This window comes from Pinus tabuliformis, chromosome 8 (genome assembly GCF_031772625.1).
Source record: "Pinus tabuliformis cultivar Carrire ecotype Pingquan chromosome 8, CPIR1, whole genome shotgun sequence".
Classification (NCBI taxonomy): domain Eukaryota; kingdom Viridiplantae; phylum Streptophyta; class Pinopsida; order Pinales; family Pinaceae; genus Pinus; species Pinus tabuliformis.
The window spans coordinates 894,064,465-894,092,320 of record NC_142294.1 but is presented as its reverse complement, the minus strand read 5'-3'; positions in this window follow the sequence as shown (position 1 = coordinate 894,092,320).

Genomic DNA, 27,856 nt, shown 5'->3' with positions numbered 1-27,856 from the left:
GCCTGAGTCAAATTATTAAACTCATCTTCATCTGCTGGTTCTTCAAAACCATACTCAACAAATTCCCATAAGTCTTGGGAGGCAAGCAAAGCTCTCATAGTTATTGCCCAATAGTCATAGCTTTTTCCATTAAATTGTGGGAGCTGAGTATTACAAATACCCATGCTAGTGCTGGCTCCAACCATTCTTGCACTCTTAACTATGCTCCAAAATACTTAACTGTGTATTTAAAATAGTTGACTGTCCTCAACAGTAACACAAAAAACTGACTTGAGAAATACCTTGGATTCTTTCTTGACTGAGTCTTCACTCTGCTGGAGAAGCTGCTGCAGCAAGAAATCCTTCCTTCAGCTTCTTTGACACCTTCAAAGAGCCTGGACAAGCTCTGATACCATGTTGGGAATTTCTGATAATTTCATAACAGACAAACATAGAATAATGCTCTGTTTTTAACGCTCTGTTTTTTTAGCACAGGAAACAAAAATTGATTGTTGAACACAGTGTTTCAGCAGCAGAGTTTCATCAACTGAGTTTCACCGACAGTGTTTCAGCAATGCTGAAACTGGAGTTTCAACAACACTCTGTTTTTTACGCCGACGATCATTGAGCATCAGACGATCATTGAGCATCATATTATTCTCTGTCTACGAATTTGGAGGGAAACCAGTTGTGTCAATGAGTAAGAAGATGCAAGTACTCTCCAACGTTATGCACACCATTTTCAACATCCAACATGATGGTCTTATTGAATTCCTATGTTAAGTTCTAATAAATTTGTTTCCATTATAATATACCGCAACTCTTTGAATTGATACTTGCCCATTGAAACCTTCAATGCCAAAGTACGAAGCCGAGGCCTTTCACACCATAGTAAAAGAAAAAAAGAAAATAAAGGGAAATAAATGGAGTATTCCATGCAAGAAGGAAGACTATTTAATAAAATGAAGCCAAGCAAAGTATAAATTAGTATAATTAAATAAATGAAATAGTTAATTAGTGTTGATGGTCTTAAAATGAAATTATATCTTCTTACAATAAAATAAATTTCATTTTATTTTACTTTAAATTTTATTTAATTCTATTTTTTTAAAGTGATGATTTCTTATCACTCTAATTTTAACCGTTTTCTTAATTTTTTTGATGTTACTTTTGAATTATTAACTTTTCTCTTATTTTTTAATCTTACTTCAAAGTTATTATTGTTTTAAACATCAATGATGATGAGAAATATATGTATTTGAAATAAAATAATAAAAAAAAATAATTAACTATTAAAATTTAATTTAACCTTTTGATATATAAAAAATAAAATATCATCTATTTGATCTCACCAATCCACATATTTTATTTTAATTAATCTATACGCGCCCTCTTTAAATTAAAATCCTTAATTCTGATTAAAATATTTAATAAATATTTAATATTTAAATAATTTATTATTTAATAAAAAATTTTAACGATTATTACAAATTTTATATGATTTGGTTATATAAACATTAAAATCATTGTCAAATTACATAATAAATAATGAGTTGTTGTATATAAGTTTTTAAACATTATTGCAAAGTTATAACTTTTGTAAACATTTTGATGAAGCAAAATTATTAAATGTGCAAAATCTTTTCAGGGAACCTATTGCAAACAAATGCACATAAAAATTCTTCCATTGTCTTCTATTGTTTACACAGTTATGCTCTTATGACTGTCTATTTTTAGTAGTTGTTAGGATAGAGGGTTTAGATATTCTTCAAAAGTAAGTATAACTTTTTTTCCTTTAGATTTAATTAAAAATGTTATAGAATTAAATTAAAATAAAGTATTTCTAAAATATCCTGAAGTAGAAACAAGTTATGGTTTTTGGGGATGTGGTGTTGATAAGCCATGGTATTGACCCATGGTATTGTAACATAATAATTAAAATCCCAAGTCCATAACATAATAATCAAAACCCTAGATGGCCTATGGTATTATGATTTCTTTTCCCTTCCATTGTCTACATAGTTATGCTCTTATGACTCTCTATTTTTTGTAGTTGTGCTCTTATGACTCTCTTCTTTTAGTAGTTGTGAGGATAGAGAGTTTAGATATACTTCAAAAGTAATTATAACCTTTTTTCTTTTAGATTTAATTAAAAATGTTATAAAATTAAATTAAAATAAAGTATTTCTAAAATATTTTGATTTAGAAATAAGTTACGGTTTTTGGGAATGTAGTGTTGATAAGCCATGGTATTGTAATAGAATAATTAAAATCCTAAATCCATAACATAATAATCAAATTTCACACTTATAAATTATACAGGCATATTGATGCTTCCAGCTCGTCTTGTGTTTGTCTTAGTTATATACTTTCTTATATTACATCTTCCTTACATGCTTTATATAAATATAGTATGCCTTATACTATAGAATACAACATAAAGAATACAAAATATATTAATATTATTTTAGTAATCTATATTAACGGAAATGTATTAAAAAATATATAATTTATATGTCATACATTTATTTACACTAGTCGTCAAGTAACCTTAGAATAGTACTGCCACATCATCCTCAATTTGATTCATTAAAATTCATTTCACACGTATAAATTTAACTACGTAGCATTTACCTTTAACGGTACGCATTAACTAGAAGCAACTGTGAGTTTATGCCAATCTTCTCGCTGCACGTTTCTACATCAAAATGAGAAATCAATCAATGCTAGCTGAAATAATTGTTTGCAGATTCTATGAATCATGAAAATGAGGAATCGCCAGAAATTTATGTTGATGAGAAAGGATTAAGTTGGATTATTTTTTTCTTTTAACTCTATTTAATATTTATAGAGAACCTAGGAAAAGCACTGGGATTAGTTCAAACAGTTCCGAGATGTTCGAGCTACACCTTCCCAATAGTGGTAAACGGAAAATAAAAAAGTTTTCTGTTATACAAAGACAACTGTAGCAGATAGAAACGGAAATAAGGTTCTTTTTTATTCACAACAGTGTTTACAACTTCGGTAAAAGCAATATACAGTATGATATAATGTAAAAGTCGACACTCTCACTGTCCATATAAGACTGAAACAAGAGCGGTTTAACAAGAAAACAATTATAATAAGAAATCTGGACATCCTACTATGAATAAAATATTACGCGTTATTGAAGAATATTCAAAAACAAGAAATTCCCAGAAAGAAAATTTAACAAAGAACCATTGGGCTATCACAGTTTATAAATAATAATCATATAACAGAGGTAAACGTATCAACCAAAATTTGTAATGCATCGGGGGCATGGTCGACTCCTCGAGGCACTCCCTGAGACTAGATAAAAACTAGAGAAGCCACTCTCATGACCCTGTTAGAGAGCCGCAGCAAATCATGAGTCGTTTGGGGAGAATGGAGTTCCGGCATAAAAACCAAAGAAGCCACTGTCATGACCTCGACAGATAGCGGCAACAAAACCTTAGTCGTTTGGGGAGAATGGAGTTCCCGGAAAGGGTTCGCCGACCAGTGCCCCCAAGAAAACCAATGTGGCGAGGAATAGGCTCGCAGCGTCTGACCAAGAGCTTATGTGCAGCAGTGGCCTCATCCTCTCCGCAGCAGTGGCTTATCATGGTAAGTAATTGTAACTAACAATATCAGATCTATCACTTAATCGAATTGTAACTGAAAATAGTAGTTTCAATTGGATGCTTGACGTTGTTTCAATAGTCTAACATGAAAATCAAGGGTTCACAATATTACATGTGGGATAGGAGGGATTTCATTTCAAAAGGGAACACCTTACGACGTAAAAATGTATTGTTATGAGAGAAAATGGAAAAAAGGGCAATAATGTAGCATCAAATTTTACTAGCTTTGTAAATATGTTAGAACACATGTGAGGCTATTTGCAAATCGATTCCAAACACCAAAACTCCAGAGTTGTTGATGTTTTGTATTTACTCCCCAATACTCAAAACTCTACAATCCCTCATATGAGTATGACTTACATATTTGGAAAGCTAATAGAGAATGTCTATTTCTTGTATTGTGAGACTTTATACAAAGAAAAGAAAAGGTATTGAAAAATGGAATTTTTTTGACAGAAAATGTGTTTCAGAATATAATGTGTGTTTAATGATTCGTCATAAAACTTGGGAAGCCTAGTGTCGGGGAAATTCAATTGTGTAGGTAACTCGGGAAGCCTAGTGTTGGGGAAATTCAAATGTGTAGATAACTTAGGAAGTCTAGTGTTGGGGAAATTCAAATGTGTATATTGTTATCATTAATCATTTTGAATCAACGATTACAACTTTGTGTGAACTCATGGAGAAAAAAATGAATTATGAACAACATACAAATATCATGTTACCATCCAAGTTATTCCTTCAACTGACAACCTGCCAAGCAACAATCAAAATTCTATTGATGAAGTTAACAATGCTATCATTTACCCTTGTTTCACTCTGAAGTCCAGGGGAGAAAATAATGGGATGATGCTTTTTTATGGTTGTTCCCCATGAATGCTTCAGCGATTTCCTACTTGTTTTTTCTTCTATACATTTTTTAACAATGTTATCACTTACCCTTATCTCTTTCACTCCCACATAAAGTTATTGATGAAGTTAACAATGTTATCACTTACCCTTACTTGTTTCACTCCCAAGTCTTAGGGAGAAAATAATGGGATGATGTTTTTTTATGCTTGTTCACCATGAATGCTTCAACAATATCCTACTTGTTTTTTCTTCTATGCTTTTTTACACATTCATCCCCGAGGGGATGGATAAATATTTAATATGGGTATGTTGAAGTATTTTTATTTATTATTATCATTTTTATTTTTTTTCCAACGCTTCACTTCCTTATGAGCTAAGTATGGTGAGTTGTAAGCTCATATAGGGACTTGCATCTGTCGAGTTGTCGTTATTCTTCATCGATCCTTCATTACTATATAACGGAGGCTTTTTGTGAGTAATAGAATACTTTTATATAATATCAGAGCAAGCTGCCATGCTAAATACCCTTTTGGAGTTTCACATTTTTTTAATGATTTAAATGTTTTTTTTGGTTTGAGTGTATTCTCAAAATTTCTTATTCCAGATCTACATATCTGTATGAGAGATGATTGTTTCCATCTAATCTAATATAGATCTCAATTTTTTTAGTTCTCAGTTTTTCTGGGATTTCTTTGAGTATAACAAAATGGGTGAGACTACTGCAAATAAGACTACAGCAAATCGATGATCCAAGTTTGATATTCGCGGCTTGCTTTGAGAGAGAGGAGGATATGGTTAGATGCATCGTGCTCCTGGTCGATCTGTGGATTCCATTAACCAGAGGACTCACTGGAGCGAGCCTTTCCCATTCGACTCTTGCAGCGGAAACAGAGATATATTCCACTTCTTCTGAGGGTGGTATTCTTTCCCAGCCCGGTAGTCTAATTTCTTTTGTCAGACATCTACCTTTAGTCAAGCATATGTTGCAAATCCCTTTTCGGCTACATCGTCTTCCAGTCTCTTTCTGTTGATTATTTTTTTGAATTTGTTGCTATCCAGAGCATATTTACTGTATGCGCTTCTCCTTCTACTCTTCATCTTGACTGCCAGGTCCAACTCAAACTCGGGAAGATTGCAGAGCATGTTCTTGGTAAATGCCTTGCTAATTGTTTTTGAGGACAGTGAAACCATTGTTAGTTGGTGCCACATTTGAGGATCGATGCAACTATCAACTGGTGGATCTGGCAGAGCTGCGTGGGACGGGTACTGATCGTCTTATTGCAGAGCGTAGTCAGCATTTCGATGCACCAGAGCTCAAACTAAAGATGATGTGAGCAACGCACGATTCGTGTGAAGTTTTGCTGATTTCCATCGCCGACACAGGCCGGGAGGATTTGATAGAGGCCGAGGAATAGATGGACCACGCGTTTCCATTTTATTTGTTCTGGATCGTCAATTGTGTTGGGTATTTTTCATGGGAAAATACCAAAACCAAACAAACAAACACCACAGAGGCAATGCTCTATTTCTACCTTTCCAGGATCCTTTTGTGCACAGGGAAGCTTTTAATAAAAACAAATCTCATAACAGAGTATTACACAACCATAAAACATTTCTATTGATTAAAATATAAAGCCTGATACAAACTTCATCCTCTTTCACTCAGAGGGATTTACCAAAAATATATTCAGCCAACTTTGATACATATTCATCCTCTTTGTTGAGAGGGATTCACCAAAAATACGTTCAACAAAAACATTTACTCTGTCTCCACATGAGAATTTACTGTGCTGGGTTTACTGCTGTAAAACCCCTTTTACATTTACTGGTGTAAAACTGTTTTTACACACAGCTGTAAAACAACAAAATTTACATATGCTTCCTCAGAAATATTATGTGCTCCACTTCGTTTAAAAAAATAAACTTACATTTCAACCTGGTTGTTTTACGTTGCACTGCTGTGCATTCACTTTCACACTGTTGTAAAAAAAACTTATATTACACTTGCAAGCTCTCCCCTGTTCTTTTCACTCGCACTGCTGTGCATTCATTTCCTCCTTGCAAAATCAACAGAGGTCTACGCATAAAAACATTCACATTCACTTATGCACTGCTGTGCATCACCATAGTTTTCTTGCAAGTCAACATATTTTTTTCGCTGCAGCAAAAACTATTTTTTACGCACTCTCATATGCGTTCTTTTCATTGTAACTCATATATAGAAAAAATAGTCAACACACCTTTAAAAAATATGACACATATATTATATGCCCATACCTCCGTGTAGTTGAATTTTAATGTTCTGCCAAAACTTACGAACCATAATAAATTCCATTTAAATCATTTTGCAGACAGGAGTGGCGGTCAACCAAACTTAGTCTTCACTCCACGCAAAAATTGATTTGCCGCGGACCAGATGCACCTTCAGAAAAACAACGACTGACAACACGCAATCAGATTGGACGACTGTGATCAATTTCGGAACAGGTAAGATGCGCGATATTTAACTCGCGAAAAATTACGTCGGCTGACATCAGGCGAGTGGCACGAGGCGCCACCACAGTTTATCGGAGTCGCTCACCGGAATATTCCATCGCTGGAAAGCTGGCGCGAAATGTTTGCGGCGACTGGAAAACGTACGATCGCTGCGCTTACTGGGTTGGCATCCATCGTTGCCCACGTCCGCCTGTAACCTGCAACCTGCAGTTGGAATTATCATTCCAACACTCCCCTTTAATTTCAACTACTGGGCATTTAATCATACCCAAACACTTCCTCACATAGAGGGATTCATCAACACTGTTGTTACAAAGACATCTTCCTCACATAGAGGGATTAACCTGAAACTGTGCTTAAAAGCACCTTCCTCCTGACAGAGGGATTCACTATAACAATGTGCTGAAGAGCACCTTCCTCTTGACAGAGGGATTCACCTGTGACTATGCTGAAAAGCATCATCCTCTTGATAGAGGGATTTACCTGTGACTATGCTGAAAAGCATCATCCTCTTGATAGAGGGATTTACCATGTGTATGCTAAAAAGCATCTTCCTCTTGACAGAGGGATTTACCATGACACTGTGCTGAAAAGCACCTTCCTCTTTAACAGAGGGATTCACTAAGAACTTCACTTCCTCTCACGGAGGGATTACTGCCAAACACTGCTTTAGATGCAGTTTCAAAACAAAACATTCATTGCACTGTTGTGCATACTCATTACATTGTTCTTTTATGCTGCTGCATATTCTCTGCTGCACTATTGTGCCATCTTCTTTGCTGCGTCTACCCCACACTGCTGTGTCTACACTTGCTGTTGTGTTGCTGCACTTCACTTACATTTCTTTGCAAACTCTGCATTGTTGTGCATTCTTCAAAGACAGAATACTCTGTCTTTTCTGGAACAATTACTCTGTCCCACCTTACAAATCTACACTGCTGTGTGTAAACATTTCTTACATTCACTGCTGTTGCATATGTGGCATTTCAATTCAATGAACAACACATTCACTATACTTACATTTACTGCTGTAAAGAAAAAATTTCTTTTACATCTGCTGCTGTCCATTACCTTTCATTTCTTCAACAAAAACTTCATGCTGCTGCATTTTCTTATTTGCATTGCTTTGTACAAACACATTTCTTCATTCTCTCTTAGTTCTGGTTTCATTTTCTTCGCACTACTGTGCTTATCCTTCTTGCCATCACGCTGCTGCCTTTTCTTTTTACACCCTTGCTTCACACAGTCTTCGTCTTCATTTTTTTATTTACACAATGCACTGCTGTGTAGTTCCTTTCATTTTTCTGCTGCCACACATTATCATTCACCCATGTGCATTAAGAATCTGCTGTCCCTGTTTTTCTTTATGCATTTCTTTGCATGCTGCATTGCATATGAAGAAAAACATTACATTTTTTTACTGCTGTGTATTGTACTCACTCTGCTGTGAGTGTGTTCTCTCACATTACATAGAAGGAAACTACCTTCCATTGCTATGCATTTCAATGCATGTGCTCCATAACAAAAAAAATTCAAAAATTGTTGTTTTATGTTCTATCTTCCCACTGCTGTGAGGGTCTCCATGCTTTGCATACTTTTCTTATTGCGCTGCTGCACTTCACATTTGAGCGCTGCCCCTTTTTCTTCTCTGCTTTTATGGCAAATTTAACTTCATATTTTTCCCTTATAAAATATCTTCATCAAAGAGTGACTGTTAAGACAGTTCAGCAACAAAAATTACAAGATCCCCTTTAATGTGTGCTTGTCTTCTTTTGGCAGACTCTTCTCAAAACAAATTTAGATCCACTGGGGAGTTCAAGGGGTTTTCAGATTGCATTTCCTTCCTTCTCCATACTTGTGTAACTTTCTTCTTTTGCATGGGTCTAGCTTGTGTAAGAGCCCATGTTAAGTTACAGTCACGTGCCATATGCCCAATGTTATGACACTTGAAGCATTCAACTTTATTCATGAATAAGAATTCATGATTTCTTCTTGTGAAATTATTTCTTGGAGATTGTCGGGGACCACAACATCTATCTCCATGAAATGCTCTACAGTCTTTTGCCATATGACCAAAGTTTGAACAAGCATAACAATAACCAAAAAATGAACTTTGGTACCTGGAAGATGGAGGTTTTCTTGATGCACTTCTGAAGCCTTTCTGCCTTGAAATCCTTTGATGATAACCATTGCATCTTGCCTCTTTGACATCAGCTACATTTCTTCTTGGAGCTGGTTTTCTGCTTGGAGTAGGATTTCTTCTATTGCAGCCTTCATTTTTCTCCTTGCCTTTGCTGGAACTAGGAGCTTCACAACTTCTTTCTGGCTTCTTCACATCTCCTTTGCTTAAAGCATCTTCATCCTTGTTTGAGGGTTCACCTACATACCCAAGTCCTGATTTATCAGATGGAGATCTGTGATAGCTGAGCATGTCATCCAAGGCTTGAGAGCTCTTCATGATTTTGTTCATCCCTTCAACCTTTTTCTTGAGGAGAACAATCTCTTCTTCCAACTTTTCACATACATTATTTTTCTTTGCAATTTGTTCCTCAGTTTCTTCCTTGCTACAAGTAGCTTCAGCTGCTGCTATTTTAAGAGAGATGATTTCCGACTTCATTTTGGAGAGTTCTTCTTGACTGCTCTCCATTTTCTTTTCAGCTTCTTGTGCCTGCTTCCTGGCTTCTTGTAGTTTAGACTTAAGGGAGGAGACCTCTACCTTGTACTGTCCAATCTCTTCTACAAGCTTGTTCACTCTCTTGTGCCTTTGTTCAAGTTGACTTGACAAGGTGTCTTCCTGCTTCTTTGCTTCATTCAGCTGATTTTTCATGGATATGACTTCTTCATGATGTTTCCTCTTGCTTTCATCAAGTTCCTTCTTAAGCTTGGCGAGCTCTTCATCCCTTTCTTTTACTTGAAGTTTGATGAGGTCAACCTTCTCACTTTCAGTTTCTATGATGGGTTTAGAATTTCCTTCTTGACTGTTGGTCATGGTCAGTGCTCCCTTTGCATGAAGGTCATGCAGTCTGTCCCATATATCCTTTGTTGATGAGTATTTCCCTAGATTCTTCTTCACAGAATCAGGCAGTCCATCCAAGATTGTTTTTGCTGCTTGTGCATTACACTCCTTGGATTCTGTATCCTTCTTGCTATCATCAATCACTGATTCCCAGATTTCAATCCCTTGAGACTTTAAGAAAGCCCTCATTTTTATTTCCCATATATCAAAGTTCCCATCGAACCTTGGAACCTCAAATACAATGCTTTCAAATAGATTGCCTTCTAGTTTAGTAGAGGAGGGAGACACATTTTTAGCAGGCTTGGAGGCTTTCTTATTTGACCTTGCCATTCTTATCTAGGCTTTAAATACTTGACTGTTTTTTTTAAATCACTGACTGTGTTTTTTAAAATGGCTCACTGTTTCTTCAACAGCAACTCAAAAACTTGAGAAATACCTGGGTTCTTTTGCCTGAGACTTCACACTGCTGGAGAAGCTTTACTGCTGCTGCAACAAGAGTCTTTCCTTCAGCTTCCTTGACACTTTTAAAGAGCCTGAACCTGCTCTGTCACCATCAAGGAGCCTGGACTAGCTCTGATACCACTGTTGGGTATTTTTCATGGGAAAATACCAAAACCAAACAAACAAACACCACAGAGGCAATGCTCTGTTTCTACCTTTCCAGGATCCTTTTGTGCACAAGGAAGCTTTTAATAAAAACAAATCTCAGAACAGAGTATTACACAGCCATAAAACATTTCTATTGATTAAAATATAAAGCCTGATACAAACTTCATCCTCTTTCACTTAGAGGGATTTACCAAAAATATATTCAGCCAACTCTGATACATATTCATCCTCTTTGCTGAGAGGGATTCACCAAAAATACGTTCAACAAAAACATTTACTCTGTCTCCACATGAGAATTTACTGTGCTGGGTTTACTGCTGTAAAACCCCTTTTACATTTACTGGTGTAAAATTGTTTTTACACACAGCTGTAAAACAACAAAATTTACATATGCTTCCTCAGAAATATTATGTGCTCCACTTCGTTTAAAAAAATAAACTTACATTTCAACCTGGTTGTTTTACGTTGCACTGCTGTGCATTCACTTTCACACTGTTGTAAAAAAAACTTATATTACACTTGCAAGCTCTCCCCTGTTCTTTTCACTCGCACTGCTGTGCATTCATTTCCTCCTTGCAAAATCAATAGAGGTCTACGCATAAAAACATTCACATTCACTTATGCACTGCTGTGAATCACCATAGATTTCTTGCAAGTCAACATATTTTTTTCGCTGCAGCAAAAACTATTTTTTACGCACTCTCATATGCGTTCTTTTCATTGTAACTCCTATATAGAAAAAATAGTCAACACCCTTTAAAAAATATGACACATATATTATATGCCCATACCTCCGTGTAGTTGAATTTTAATGTTCTGCCAAAACTTATGAACCATAATAAATTCCATTTAAATCATTTTGTAGACAGGAGTGGCGGTCAACCAAACTTAGTCTTCACTCCACGCAAAAATTGATTTGCCGCGGACCGGATGCACCTTCAGAAAAACAACGGCTGACAACACGCAATCAGATTGGACGGCTGTGATCAATTTCGGAACAGGTAAGATGCGCGATATTTAACTCGCGAAAAATTACGTCGGCTGACGTCAGGCGAGTGACACGCGACGCCACCACAGTTTATCGGAGTCGCTCACCGGAATATTCCATCGCCGGAAAGCTGGCGCGAAATGTTTGCGGCGATCGGAAAACGTACGATCGATGCGCTTACTGGGTTGGCATCCGTCGTTGCCCACGTCCGCCTGTAACCTGCAACCTGCAGTTGGAATTATCATTCCAACAAATTGGTTGAAGGCGGTTGTGTAGCTACAATTTTCAACACAATTTGGAGGCCACGCTGAGAAACTCCATCTCAGTTCCTGGAATTTTCCAATAGAATGCCCACATGTCAAGAAAATGAAAGGAACTCCATAAAACAATTTGCTTTTGATTTCAAAAAAGGGGAAACATATTACTAAAAGTGAGCAGGGATTTTCTTTAATGATTTTTCTTAAATTATTTTTGGGCACGCGTTTTTTATTTCCAGGGAACTTTTAAATATTAGGAGCATTTGCAAGTGATGCTCGTTGGAGAATGGCTATATGTCCATGTGGTTGATGGTTTGTGAAGGGGTTTGTTGGCTAGTTATTTAACTAGGTTAGTTTGATTTGTATCATTTTTGGAAGTGTAAAGTAGTTTTTGTGGTTGATAGTTTGTGATCGTTCTTTGTTGGCTAGTTATCTAAACCTAATTAGATTAGTTTGATTTGTATCATTTTTGGAAGCGTAAAGTAGTTTTTGTTGTCATCGTCACTATTGTTTTGTGGCTAGTACATTTTCAACATGGTCTTTTCAAGATGGGTAAAAGGTTGCAGGACTTTCATGAGAAGACGGCAGCGAACGAACTTAATAATGAGGTCATTCAATTGCAGTGAGTGGTAGCTTTATCGCAAGAAGAGAATGCAACTCTTAAAAATAGGTTGCAAAGTTCAATCGCTAACAAAATCAAGAAGGTTGAACATCTAGATCCAACCACAATGAAATATTTTCAGATGCTTGCCGATGAATTTCAAGAGAAGATTGACCTCCTTGATGGAAGTTAATTGTTTAAAAGAAACAATGTTGGAGCAATACCATTTTCTGAAACAAGATTATGATGCCTTGTCTGACCAACTAATTCAAAAGGATGAGGTCATTCAAAAGCTGCAAGAGTCTAAGCAAGGACTTGCACTGGAAGTTAGTCATCTTCAAAAATTTTAGATGGAGACAATTGATGTGAAGGTGCCAACCTCTCCTTCTTCCACACTTGATGATGTTGAATGCTAGAGGCCTGATGTTGATGATAATGACTCATCACATGCCTTGGTCACACCTTGTTTTGAAAACCATACTATTGGTATTGGGTCTCGATCGTTGAGAAAAATGGGATATACAAGAGGAGGACTTGGGAAGAATGGGCAGGGAATTGTTGCTCCTATTAACCCTGTAGTGCAAACATCAAGAGTGGGCTTTAGATATGATCTTGCTGCTGCCTCATCACCTGCATCCAACTAGGAGGTGCTTGAAGCAAATGTTCCTGTTAATTGTGATAAACATATTGATGACATGGTTGGTAATGTCATTCGATATGAAAATGTTGTGGCACCCAACTTCAAGTCTAAATAAACAAAAATTGAGCTATGTGCATAGCCTTCTTAGAAGAAATTACCCAAGGATCACCATTCTTAGTTAATTACAAGTCCTACATTCAGATCATTACAGAAGAGACGTGATAGAATGAATCATGGATCAGTGCCAACCATCAGGATTGACTGTGGATGGATCGATGAATGGTCGTGGGATCAATTGAACCAATGCTTGTAGAATTCATATTACCATGTTGCATTTGTTATTCATTGTTGATTTCCATTGTTCCCTCAGTTTTGTTTCAGGGAGGGAAATTCGCTAACAATGAAGACTATTGATTCTCGTTCTTTCTGCAGTTGTGGTTTGGAGGGGAAGGGGGGAGTTAGATGGTGACAGATATTGTTGTTGTTTCTTTGTTGAAAATTTTCATATTTTTTGGTTGATCAGTGTGATGGTGACAGTGTTCAGACAACTTCAAGAGTGTTGTACGACATTTTCCTTACTTACAAACCGTATTGTTTGTTTGTTGGTCAATGGTGTTGCTTTTGTTTGAAGCCTTGTTCTGGTTCTTTACTGATGTCTAGTTTCTTTGAAGTTTTTTTTCAAAAGAAGTTAACAGTGTTTGCCATCTGTGTGCCTCTGCAACAATCCTACTTCAGAGGTTGACCCACCTCATTGAGGTTTCATGGCTTGCATCTTCAGAGTTTTGGTACTTCAACATCCTATACTTCTTCATGGGAGCATACCTATGTTCTTGTCATTCAATAGATCGTTATGGGATCAACAATTTTAGCTCCATGATAATTTTAGCACTAAAATCTTTATCTCTTTTCGGATGGGAGTTGTTTCCTATGTGTTTTTCTCTCTTTCTCCGGTTATGAGAGTTTGTACATGGGTACCTAATTAGGCCTTGTTGCTAGGACACATTCTTTGTTCTTTTTTTCTTTAATTACTCTCTATTTTTCTTTTGGCATTTACGTTTAATTTCCTCCAACACTTAATTTCCTTATGAGTTAAGTATGGTGAGTTGTAAGCTCACATAGGGACTTGCATTCATGAGGTAACACAAACCTGCATTAGGCATTTATTACCAGAAGTCATTATTATCAACTTTTCTCTAGACCTCCTAGCAACATCTTTGAGCAAATGCTCTAATATTTTCCCTAATCTTACAACAATAACCCGTAAAACAATACAAACTCAGTTTGTAAATTTCTAAATAAGAGAATTCTGATTATAGGAATATTCAGTGTACCACACTAGAGAAGACCAATCAAGACTCGAATAATCCTAACCCTCTTAGTTACAACAAACAAAATAACACCTACCAATTTAAAAAATTTGCATACGCAGACAAAGCAGAAAGAACGACAAAGACATATAAGTTTCTTAAAAGCTAAATGAGTTACTAACTCGTCAACTGTTTTAACTTCAAAAAGCTTGCAACCATTCAACCTAAGTTGTTTTTGCCAATAACACGGTTTACATAGTACATCAGATTTTAAATAAAAATATGTTTTGAGATATGCTCCGATGATATGCTCCAAGTCCACTAGTGTGTTCATAGTCCAATAGCGTGTTAGGTTGCATGCAATTATACAGTAAAACGGGTGCTTCACCAAAACTTACACTAAAGAAAAATTGCTTACAAGTCTTTCAGTAGGGTATTTTTTGTATGGAAGTGTTAGTTGATTATAATTTCTGTTAGATTTATTGAGTGAAACAAATGTTAATGGGAGTTTAAATATCTTCATTTATTTTTATTTATCACCGTTTATCTTTATTTATAGTTTCACAATTGTGCTTCAGATTTACATTTACAGTGTGTAGACATTTACATTTACATTTACATTTACAGTGTGTACAATTTTTTCAAATATTTAAGGTTAAGGTGTCTGCAGAGATTTCAATTTCAATTTCAATGGCAATGGAGCATGTTATTGCCATAATCCCCATTTTGGTCCTGCTTATGGCTGGACCAACAAATTTGGTGCAAGCTGCCTCTTCCTCTAGTCTTGCAAAGAATTGTGTAACAGAATTATTGGGCTTATATCCCTACTTTGATTTTGCTACCAATGGAAAAGTTCACACTGTAAGTCCCTAGTGTTGCTTTGCTATTGAGGCAACAGTGAAAGTCAATGTCATGTGCATATGCCTACTCTTTACCAATAACAGTGAGATCATTGGAGTTTCAATTAATCAAACAAAAGCTCTTCTCCTCCCTACTCTCTCCAAAATTGTTGTGCCGCCTGTTAGCACATGTCAGAGTAAGTTCAAACTCCTTTTCACCTGCATATTTAGAGTATAGAACAATACTATAGATATCATTTTATCTGAAATAAAACATTGTTAGGGTTGAAGAGAAATAAATATAACAATCAAGAAATACACATTCAAACCATATACACCATGATTATCTGGAAAACTCCAATTGGGGAAAAATCAACCAACAATAGATTTATTATTGTCCTTGGCTAAAACACAGCCAAGCCGACCAACAACCTGAGCTTTCACCGCTCAACCAGAGCTACTTACAATGGAGAATACACAAGCTTTTTAAGGGCTTCAACTACATGTAATACCATGAGTCACCAATACTAGGTGCCCAAAACCACAACTATTAACCATAACTGTTGACATAACCTCAACTTCACCATAGGGTCAAGTTTATTTAACAATCCCCCCTTTAAACTTGACTTTGGGTTTTCCCTGGCCAAATCTAGCCAAATCTACCAAGTGAGCCAGCCACCACCCACCTCCAGGCCCTACCCAGTCAATGCTAGGGTATTTGATAATCTTACAAGCTATCCTATTTCAGCATGCTTCATCATACCACTACATGCATCCCCATATCACCCAAGTGGACATTCAGAATTTACCAGTGATTTACCAAGGTACGCATGCCTTACTAGGTCTTACAGTCGTATACCCATTTACATGAAAATTTTCACCTTCAACAAAGATTTGGCAAACTCTTCAGGCTCTGCTCATGCAGCACTTCACGCAGAGATGGGGTTTGGCCTTCCTTGATAGAATACACGGCACCTTCACGTAGCAAAAGGTACTCCTCCTCAAACAACGCAGAGAAGAAAGGAAAAACAATCTACGTGCAGGCCTTGTTCATCCACGCTTCACATGAATGGTTGAGAGCGGACAGGTCATCTCGATCTTAATCCTTGTTTGCGAGGAGCCATAGGAAGCAACAACCCCATATTGTATTTTTTTATGTGTGTGTAATGGAAATGCCAATAGGGGCAACTGCATCATCATGTTCAAATTCTCCACACATTCAATATTCATTTAACTTCAATCCAGGGACCACCTTCTTAAAAGTTTCTCTGCAGAACTCAATAAAAATATGTTTAGGGCATGCATTGCTTACACGATCCTCCTCCTCAGCACGCAGCAACTCACGACATAATAGGCAGCATGTCCTCTTCTTCTCACGCAGAGATAGGGCATGCATGGCTTATACGCTCCTCCTCCTCAGCACACAGAAACTCACGGCATAACAGACAACACGTCCTCCTTTTCTCACGTAGAGATAGGGCATGCAATGCTTACACACTCCTCCTCCTCATTTTCTTCTTACTCCTCATCGAACAAGGCCTTGGCAAAACCTTCAGACTTCATTTTCTTCTTCTTGCTCCTCATCGAACCAGCACTCAACGAACATTGCTAGTTTGTGCAACGAGCTATTGCTTCAACCAATGCCACTACTGCCACTACTTTGTCAATGAAACATTTCGAACAGCTAGCCAGGCCCCTTGCCAACTAGAGCTCTGATACCACTTGTTAGCGTTCAAGAGAAATAAATATAACAATCAAGAAATACACATTCAAACCATGTACACCATGATTATCTAGAAAACCTCAATTGGGTAAAAACCAACCAACAATAGATCTATTATTGTCCTTGGCTAAAACACAACCAAGCTGGCCAACAACTTGAGCTTTCACCGCTCAACCATGGCTACCTACAATGGAGAATACACAATCCTTTTAAGGGCTTCAACTACATGTAATACCATGAGTCACCAATACTAGGTACCCAAAACTTTAGGTATAGGTATTAATTTAAAAGGCTTACTCGTGTTTGTGTTAAGATTTTATCCTGTTTGATAACAAAGTAATTGTCAAACTTTAGGTATAGGTATTAATTTAGAAGGCAGATTTGTGTTAAGATTTTATCCTCTTTGATAACTATATATAAATCAATTTTGCCATCAACTACGTCGATGCTTACTGCAATGCTCTGCCTGATGCGTCGGAAAATTATAGATTGTAATTCAGATGAATTATATATAATATGTTTACATTTTTTTATAATTATTTTGTTAAACATAAGCAATGTGAATAATTTATTATTTATGTTTGTAGGAAACTTATGGATTATAATTCAGATGGATTATATATAATATATTAACCTTTTTTTCAAAAAAAAATTCTCTAAAATAAACAGTGCGAATATTTATTATTTATGTTTCTTAGTCATCTTTATTGGGATGATTGATTTTGAAAATATCCTGAAATGGAAGCAAAAAACTACGACAGAAATCGGCATGCATAAATCACAATAGCTAACATAAAAGGAACTTCTAAAATGACATCACAGGTATCGATTGTGTCGAGAACTTTTCTAAAATGACATCACAGGTAGTTATTGTGTTGAGATCTGTAGCACTGTGGAAAGCCAATGTGGCTGCTCGTCTTATAATAAAAATGAATAGAAGTAACACAGAGATTCTCGAGACAGGAAGAATGAAGCATATGAAGCATATGCAATCCCCAGAATATGAAGAAAAAAATTGTTTTATGCACACTCTGTGCCCAAATGTGCTAGTAAGCATGGTTTTATTTGCATTTATTTTTTCCGACCAATTTTAGATATCTTGCCAGCTGCATGCGTCATAACAAGTCTACCGCTAGGATTTGCATCCAAACACATCACTGCAAGTCGTGAAACTTTCTTAGCACCATCAACCGGGAAAGAATCATTGAGCCGAGGATCGATCCACGATCTCAGTCTGGCCATTCATTGCCCTTTAACCAGGATCCGCAACGATCACACTGCTGGATTTCATGTATTTGTGAAGACAACCCAAACGTGCATAATGACGAAAAGACACATCAAGAGCGATCTGCATCCTGGAAAGCCATGAAAATAGCATTCTTCTACCGCTCAGGGCTTCTCTCAGGCTTGTACACTCCACATACTCATACACAATACAGACATTTTCCGCTGTTCACACCAACTCAGAAGATTCCAGATACTTACCCTGCTTTTGCCATAGCCCACTTGATTCTTATAGTTATCTTTGAATCATGAGGGAGAGATCGATGGACAGAGAGCAGCAGCAAGTGCCTTACACGGTGGTGCAGCTGATGGCTATGAGCCCTTACAATCCGGATCTTCACCCTCATCTATTTTGGGCTTCCACTGAAATCGGTTACTGGTAAGAAGGTTCTACGAAGAAACCCAAATCAGTAATAAGGGTTTTTATTTTTTTTAATTTTATATTGAGAATCTATCTGAATCTTTGTGGAATATCTGTCATTTTCCTAGTCTGTTTTGATCTCTGTACGTCTTCCAACCCGCCTGGATAGGTATTTGGAATTTTGAAAGCATAGCCAGAACAGTATCTCTGCGGAGAAAAATAGATTTAGAGCATTCAAAAGCCTCTGTTAGAAGAGATCCTATATTCATTGAATTTGAATCTATCTCTAGAGTGGAATTTTTGCACCATGACCTCCAAACATTCTTCGGTAGAACGTAAAAATGTTGGACTAACATCTAGTTCGTTGGGTGCCATGGAATTGACATTCTGATCACTAACTCCTATCCCTGGAAAATGGCAAGATTCAGGATTTGTACGAGTTGAGGGTGAAATTTCTTTGTATTTTAAAAGGGATGCAATTTCATTGATTTTGCGTACTTCTGAGCATTTTGTCATTACCATCATTCCCTCTCGAACATTTAAGTACTCATACAGTTGAGATTGGTTGTATGACTTAGTTTAAGAATGTGCTGGAAATATTTATTTGTCATAATGACTTGAGATATCTGTAGATATAGCCTGTTTCTGTAAATGCGCGGCTGGAAAATATGACTTGCACATATGGTTGGGACTGAAAATGGAAGCATCTGTTGAACCCAGAGAACATTAAATGGAAGATGATGGCTCATTCTCCCTCCCAGAAAAGGAGCTAGCTTCACTCCTGCGGGAGAAATTTGGCAATTCCAAAGTTGACGAGAAGTGAAAGGTCATGTCACCTTTTGCATCTCCTTCATTGCTACACCACATAGGCAAATTAGACCAATCCTCTTCCCCAAAATGCACATCACAGTCATGAAATGTCTCTCCTGTTTCCATGCTTTTAGGACAATGATATGACTTTGAATCTAATTCTGTAGTGTCTTCTAACTCTTGTCCCTTCTCTGTTGTGCTACTTTGACAATTTTCACAAGATTCTTCACCCATAGTATTCTCAGCCACTTTCGGGAGGTTTTCTTTGACATGCACTACAGGTTTCACTTCTTAGTTTGTTGCTTCCATATCCTTGTCCTCTTTAACATTGTTCCAGCTCCTTGACATCATTTTGTCTTGGAGTTCTTTGAATTGCATTGATAAACAGAAACCTTTATCATTTCCGAAACATCTTCACCATGCAATTTTCAAGCATAAATGTTAGGACGTCTTATTTTCAATGGCATGTTACCACAAGAACGCTTGAGATGAGAGATACCCAGATTACGTCCAGAAAAGACACAAATTGGTGGTTTTTTTAGTCCTCTGTCCCTAGCCAGTTTCTCAACAATAGCTTTCACCTTTTTCTCAGGAAGACTAATTTGAGAGGCTTCCATCTTTATACGAAACCCTCCTCTTTCCTTTTCATGAATAGAAGATTTTGATATCATTGGGCATGGACTATTTGCAACAACTCCCATAATAAGTCGTCAAAATGGTCATAAGATTTTGTTCAATAGCACAATGCTTGACCTACAAAACATAAACCCCGTTTGTTAATAAAATCTGGAGCATTAAAAAGCACATTTTCCTTCACAATTAAGCAACATATAAACCCTCTAAATTGAAAATATCCATGTTCACAAGTAGTGGAAAGAGTGAAGTGTAAGGAATAAGTTGAAATTCAGTCCAATCATTCTTGGGAGGGCCATCATAATAGCATTTTTATCAACCAATGAACTATAATACTGTGATAGATGACTTAATAAGTATGGAGTAAACTTGCACGATGACAACTCACAAGCAGGAGAGCCAACCATGCAGAGCACACAAAATTACAACCATGACATGAATCTGCACAATGAGAACACAATGTCTTAAGAGCACTTTTTCGCAATTCAAGTTATATGATAGGAATAAAATTATAAAAGAAATGTAAAAGATTGAAAAATACAAGCTCTCACCATTACATTTTGTTGCTTCCATATCCTTGTCCTATTTAACATTGTTCCAGCTCCTTGACATCGTTTTGTCTTGATGTTCTTTGAAGTACATTGATAAGCATAAGCCTTTATCACTTCCGAAACATCTTCACCTTGAATTTTCTGGGCAAAAATGTGAGGACATCTTATTTTCAATGGCATATTACCACAAGAATGATTGAGATGAGAGATACCCAGATTACATCCAAAAAAGATACAAATTGGTGGTTTTTTTTGTGCCTTGTCCCTAGCCAGTTTCTCAACAATAGCTTTCACCTTATTCTCAGGAAGACTAATTTGAGAGGCTTCCATATTTATATGAAACCCTCCTCTTTCCTTTTCATGAATATAAGATTTTGATATCATTGAGCATGGACTATTTGCAACAAGTCCCATCATAAGTCGTCAAAATGGCCATAAGATTTTGTTCAATAGCACAATCCCTGATTTGCAAAACATAAACCCTGTTTGTTAATAAAATCTAGAGCATTAAAAAGCACATTTTCCTTGACAATGAAGCAACATATAAACCCACAAAATTGAAAATATCCATGTTCACAAGTAGTGGAAACACTGAAGTGTAAGGAATACGTTGAAATTCAGTCCAATCATCCTTGGGAGGGCCATCATAATAGAATTTTTATCAACCAATGAACTATAATACTGTGATAGATGACTTAATAAGTATGGAGTAAACTTTCACAACGACAACTCACAAGCAGGAGAGCCAACCATTCAGAGCACATACAATTACAACCTTGACATGAATCTGCACAATGAGAACACAATGTCTTAAGAGCACTTTTTCACAATTCAAGTTATATGATAGGAATAAAATTATAAAAGAAATGTACAAGGTTGAAAAATACAAGCTCTCACCATTACATTTTGTTGCTTCTATATCGTTGTCCTCTTTAGCATTGTTCCAGCTCCTTGACATCAGTTTGTCTTGATGTTTTTTGAAGTACATTGATAAGAATAAACCTTTATCACTTCCGAAACATCTTCACCTTGCACTTTCTAGGTAGAAATGTTAGGATGTCTTATTTTCAATGGCATATTACCACAAGAAAGCTTGAGATGAGAGATACCCAGATTACGTCCTGAAATAGATACAAATTGGTGGTTCTTTTAGTGACCTATCCCTTGCCAGTTTCTTAACAATAGCTTTCACTTTTTTCTCAGGAAGACTTATGTGAGAAGCTTCCATATTTATATGAAACCCTCCTCTTCCTTTTTCGTTAATAGAAGATTTTGATATCATTGGGCATGGACTATTCGTTGCAACAAGTCCCGTCATAAGTCATCAAAATGGTCATAGATTTTGGGTATACTATGCCCACATGAAATTATAAAAAATCACAATACATGTTGTTAAATTTGAAAGGAGTGTGCTTGGTTTTTCAATCCACCTTAAATATCACCTAATAGACTTACCACTCTTTCACAAGTCTTTTGACTATTATACACATCCAAACTAAAAAATGTTTAATAATTTAATTAATCATGTAGCTCGAAGCTATTTATAACCATTCCTCCATTATACAAAAATAATATTCTCCTAGTATATATGTCTATCATCATCTTGAAGCTACCTACAACCAGTCTTCATTTATGCAAAAAGAAAATCCCTCTTATATGAACATCTATAATCTATATCAAGAAAAAAAAATGAAATTTCATGAAATCGAACTCCACACCATTAAAAAATTCATATAGACTAAAAACCCAATAGGGTGAGATGTTTTCTTTCTATAGTTCATATGTTCTTTTATTAAGCTCCCTCAGGATGTTGGACTCTTAGATATCTTGAGGCATGCCCTCCACACAAGTTTTCTTGAGGGATTGATTAATTGAAAAATTTGAATCTCTCATCACTTGAAGCTTTCACACATGTTTTTCTAAGGCTACCTCAAGAAAAGTGGACAAGGTTGTGAATTTGTCCCTATTCTTTTAGCCTCTTCTTTGCCATATCTAATATGAATAAAAAGTTTTTGGGGAAAAAGAAGCACAACGCCCACCAATGGAAACTTTCATATTGCTTCACTAACTTGTCCACCAACCATTCTTTCAAATAATCTTCCAATGTACCCTTTGACTAAGAGGACTTTTGATGTCAATTTGGCTTCACTATACATAAGTCTTGCACTATATAGGTGCAATAATGAAAATGTGAGAAAATGACTCTAGATTTATTTTGCACAACTAGTATCTATTTCGACTAAACCATCCTCATTTTAGCTCATTATCCCAAGTCAAAACTTATCACCTAAAGCCAACCATAGAGTAATTTTAGTTTTCAAAGGGGCATTAAAATTAACAAAGCTTATTTTGACATTTTTCTAAGCTCCTTGAAATGTTGAATTCTGAAGCATGTATTCCAATTTTTTTTTCTTAAAGATTTGCTCAATGACCAAGTTTGAATCTCCCGTCACCTAAATCTTTCACACACCATCCAAGATGGAATTCAACAAGACTAATATCTCACCCTTCTAAAGAATCATATTAGTCCACCGAGAGACTTAAACTTCAACCTTTTTAAACAACCACAAACAATCTAGAGATATTCAATTATTCTAAAATCCATCCCAAATATTTTTCTTTCGAAAGGGAAAAGCACATTTCCAACCTAATTAGGGAGGAATTAGAAAGACAAAGAGGTAGGGGGCATATTTTTTAAACATTCATTTGCAAACACTTGGCTTTGAAATAAAAATCCATCAGGGCTTTAAGGGAGATAAGGTTCCTTAAAGGCCCTTGAGCAAGGAAAAACACATATGAGAAATAATTTATTAGGTTGATACCTTTGCTCCCCTCAAAACTAGTATCTCCTTTGCATCACTGGTCAACTTACTCTTGATTTAGAGATCAAAGATAAGCTCAAAACATGAAAGTGCTCGGAATCTCCTGAAACTGGCGTCAAATCGTAGTGTTCATCATCCTGATTCCATTGTTGGTTGAATCACCTTAGAAGTTATCACGTTCTTAAATTTTGGCCCAATAGCTAAAAAGTAACAACGGGATTGATTGGGTTGTTGACTGGGCAGACCATACATCTGATGACATGGTGACATCAACATGCTAACTGGGTGTACGATAGACAGGAGGACCAATCCCGGCTCGACATATGTTATTTTCATACTAGGCTAGGTGGCATAATGTCATTAGCTGGTTTAGTTGTGATGTGGGCCAATTATCAGGGGCCATGTGGCCCAATGAGACGGTGGCACGTGGCCCTCTATGGTTGGAATTTTTTTTTATAAAGGCTGAAGGGCCTTAAAAGGGTTTGAACCCTAGACCTCTAGCAAACCAACCTACAACCTTACAGCTATGCCACCGCATTAGTTCTTATTATACATGGGGCACAAGTTATATTTATTATGACATGGATTCGACATTTTGGGGAGGGATTGGGGCACATGGCCCCAACCCTGGTCACGTGATAGACCATAAGACCAACTACAGACACAAACGAGGGCTCTAGTGGCACAAGCGAGCAGTTAGCTTGGCCCCCATATACATTAACACCCACGTGACCACCTGGTGGAGGCTATGGTGGAGGGCATGGGTGAATAGGCCCTGACCATCCGTTCTCAGCAATATATATATGACCATTACCCTGGATTCCGGCGGAGGGGGCAGGAAGTTTGTCATGCCCTTGATCCTATCAGTGCAGTGGGACAAGAACCTTTAGAGCAGGGAGCTAAGCGGACTGGGGTGGTCAGTTAGCCCCGACGACATGGCGTAATATGACCCTATTTTGGATCTTAAGGAAGTTATTGACAGAATTAAAGAGGTCAAAATTTGCACCTTTTGCGGCAAGAATCTCGTCATTCCCAGCTGAAATTGTCACTCATCGAACTGTGTAAAGGCGGAATTCGTAGAACAATTAGAAGGTTTTATCAATTTTCAAGGCAAATATTAGAGCTTGGTTCCAAGAGCCATATCTTGCTCAGTTTTTAACCTTTTCGAGCTTAAGAAGAGCCTAGAAAGGGGATTTTGAGTGTCCTAAACTCTATGGCAGCCTCGGATTTCTGATTTGAGTATTTTATGACATGTTAATTTCTGGTAGCATCAGATGTGCTCTAAGCCTCAAAATTGGCAAGGAGGCTTGGACACATGTATTCCAGAATACCCAGAAATCGTTTTGGGAAATTCCACCTGAAGACAGTTTTATTAAAATAATTATTTATTTTTAATGGGTGCCTAAGTCTAAACTTAGGAAATTAAAATAATTAAAGGGTATTAATTAAAATAGGGGTGAAACTTCTAGAAGAAGATGAGGATCAAGACAAAATGATCTAAGTCATTAATTAGAATCTAATCTGGGTCATTAGTTCTCAAAGAGAATATTATAAGAGGAGGCTTGATGGGCATTTGGAAAATATATCAGAGAGAGATCATGATCTGAATTGGATCCATAGAAGAATGTTAAAGAACCATGACTGTATCAGGTCGAAACAAATCTCTAAAGAATCCAAAACAGCGATCAAAAACACCCCTGAACCAGTGGCAATGGCAGCTAGTGTGGAACAACGAGGATCTCGGTCAAAGCATCCTGACCGAGGCCCATGGAGACTGCGCAGGAGGTCAAAGTAGCCCCTGGGATCCCCAGATCGGGAAAATAAGGTGATTTTTGATGTGTGATTACTGGGTGAACAGGGCCGTGAAGGAGGAGGCTCGAGCACACGGACGCATGGTGAGCCGGAGAACCGTGGGCGGAAAAGAGAAAGGCTCTAAAGTATAAAGGCAAGACCCGCACTCTAGAAAACTGACGGTATTGATTGGGGTGCCCTCGAACGGTAAGAGGTTTTGGACGAGAGTGGAGTGATTCCATTCATCGATCGACGCGTGGCAAGTGGAGGTGAGAGAAAACCACTGTTGATCGCATGCTATCGATCGAGCAAGTCAACCGCGTGAAACATGCGTATGACGTTGGATCTAGAGGCCCCAGATCAGACGGTTGAGATCGCGCCCAATGGAGGAAACAGAATCGACAAAATAATACGCCATGTTTTAGAATGCTTTGGAATCCATTTGACCGCCACGGTGGAGGAAAGACTTCATCCACGACGTAACTGAAGAAGCGAACCAATGAAGCATGCTGGCGCCATTTAGAGGAGTACATGTGGCCACTCCCTGAGCGCTGATGATGACGCCGAACAGGGAACTCCAAGCGCAGCTGCAGACGGTGAATAGGCAGAGGTGGATGAGGAACCGAACAGGCATTGGAACGAATGGATACAAGCCATGAACAGAGACAGAATACACAGTTAGAGTCAGTCAGAGTGAACCCCGAGAGGAGGACTGAACACTAAGAGACAGAAACCAGAGAAGAAGGCAGTAAATCAAAGCAGTAGAAGACAGAGGGCTGAGCTGACCAAAGGCTGCATTGAGCACCATAGAGCTTGAGAGATTCAAGTCATCCCATAAAGGAATCTGTCCGGACTAAGCACCACATTTGGCTCTTTCCACTGTAGACCAGAAGGTCACAGAGCTGGTAGGAAGAAGAAGAGTCTGTGCACTCCAGTGGCTTGGGGAATCCAAGAACCACCCTGCCAAGCAAAACCTGCTTCAAGAGAACTCGCATTGAGTCCCTGTATTGTAGTTATCTACTAAAGACACAATAAAACAAGGCCACCACTGAAAGCTGGACTGGAGATGTAGCCCCGGAGAATAGGGTGAACTCCTTATTAAATTTCTTGTGTCTTTGTGTTTGCTTACAGCATTTCTCTGCTATCTTTCCATTTAATTTTCTGTGTATTGGCAATCTGATTGATCTGTTGTTTCAATAACACAGAACACACACCAGCACATGAGTTTGTAATACCTTTAAACAATAAATATTTCAGTGATGTCACTCATAGGGTGAATATCATATCAAATCAAGAGATCGAATTTCTCAGAAAGGGCAGCACAACAGTTGTTAGAGAAGAGATCGAAGTGATTTCTTGCAGTGAGGGGTAGGGATAGTTTCTGGGGGAAGATTTCCAGATCCGAGAATACATCGCAGAGGAGGCAGAGAGAGATCCATAAGAGGCAACGCAAAGCCTGAGAGGAGATTTGAATTTCTCGGAGAAGTTAAATTTTAGACCCAAAAGCTAGGGTGTGCGATCGAGAGGGCAGGAATCGAATTTCCAGAGGAAAATCGATCAGCCAAAGGAGTGATGCAGTCCCCAAAAGCTATGACGTAGAGCAGTGCAGTGATTGCGCAAAAACTGCGTAGAGGAAGCTAGGGGTTAATCATTCAGTTGCTAGATCAGTCATGGATCGCCATTGATAGTGTGAGCTATATCTCACTTATCTCTCTGTCAGTGAGATTTTCTATATTGGATAGCCAGAAAGGCATCCAAAGGTTGTATTCAAAAACTATTGCATAATAATACAAACCCTCAGTTGTTGCACAGGTTTCCCCCATTGGGTTTTTCCGAGGACAGTTTTCCAAAAAAAACGGTGTCATGTGTTGTGTTTCTTTCTTGTTAAGTTTCTTGTTTCCGCATTTTATTTAAATGGTGAGGGCTGCAGTGTATTAGTTTCAGTGTTCACTGTAGGAAATAATAAATAATTTTGTTCAGTAATTAACAAATAGAAGAAACATAATCAGTTGTTGCAGTACATATTTTTGCATCCAAATTTTCACATGGTATCAGAGCACAAGTGAAGCAAGGGAGTAGAACAGAAGAGCCAATGTTGAAGAGGAGGAGGGAAATCGAAGTGTTTCATAGGCAGTAGATCGAATCCCCAAAGGGATTGCGCAATCAAAGCTAGGAAGGCAAGATTTTTGTGGAAGATCTCTCTATGAGTGAGTGAAGGAGAGGTAAGATTTCCATATCAAGATTTGTTAGTGGCAGAGGGAGCAGTGCAAGAAAAGCTTCAACACAGAGTAGTTTCTGGGGAGACGTAATTTTTTGCAGCAGTTGTTGGGGCAGAAAAATGTCAGAAGAACGAAGGAGACACTTGAGGGAATTTCTTCCTGAGAGAATTCCTAGCCAAGGAAGTCGATTTCTCAAGTGTTGAGCAGCATCATAGAGGAGCTGATCTATTAACTTCAGCATGAAGTGTGTAGGCCAACCTAGTAGCTGTGCAGAGGAGAGAGGAGACAATACGACATTTTTTTGGTAGAGATGGCAGCTCATGGGTTGTGAGATCAAGATCAGTTGGATGGTGCATCCAACTATGTGATCTAGAAGGCAAGGATCTCATGCCTTCTCGATGATTAGAATCGCAAAACCTAAGTTGACAGTGTGGTATTTG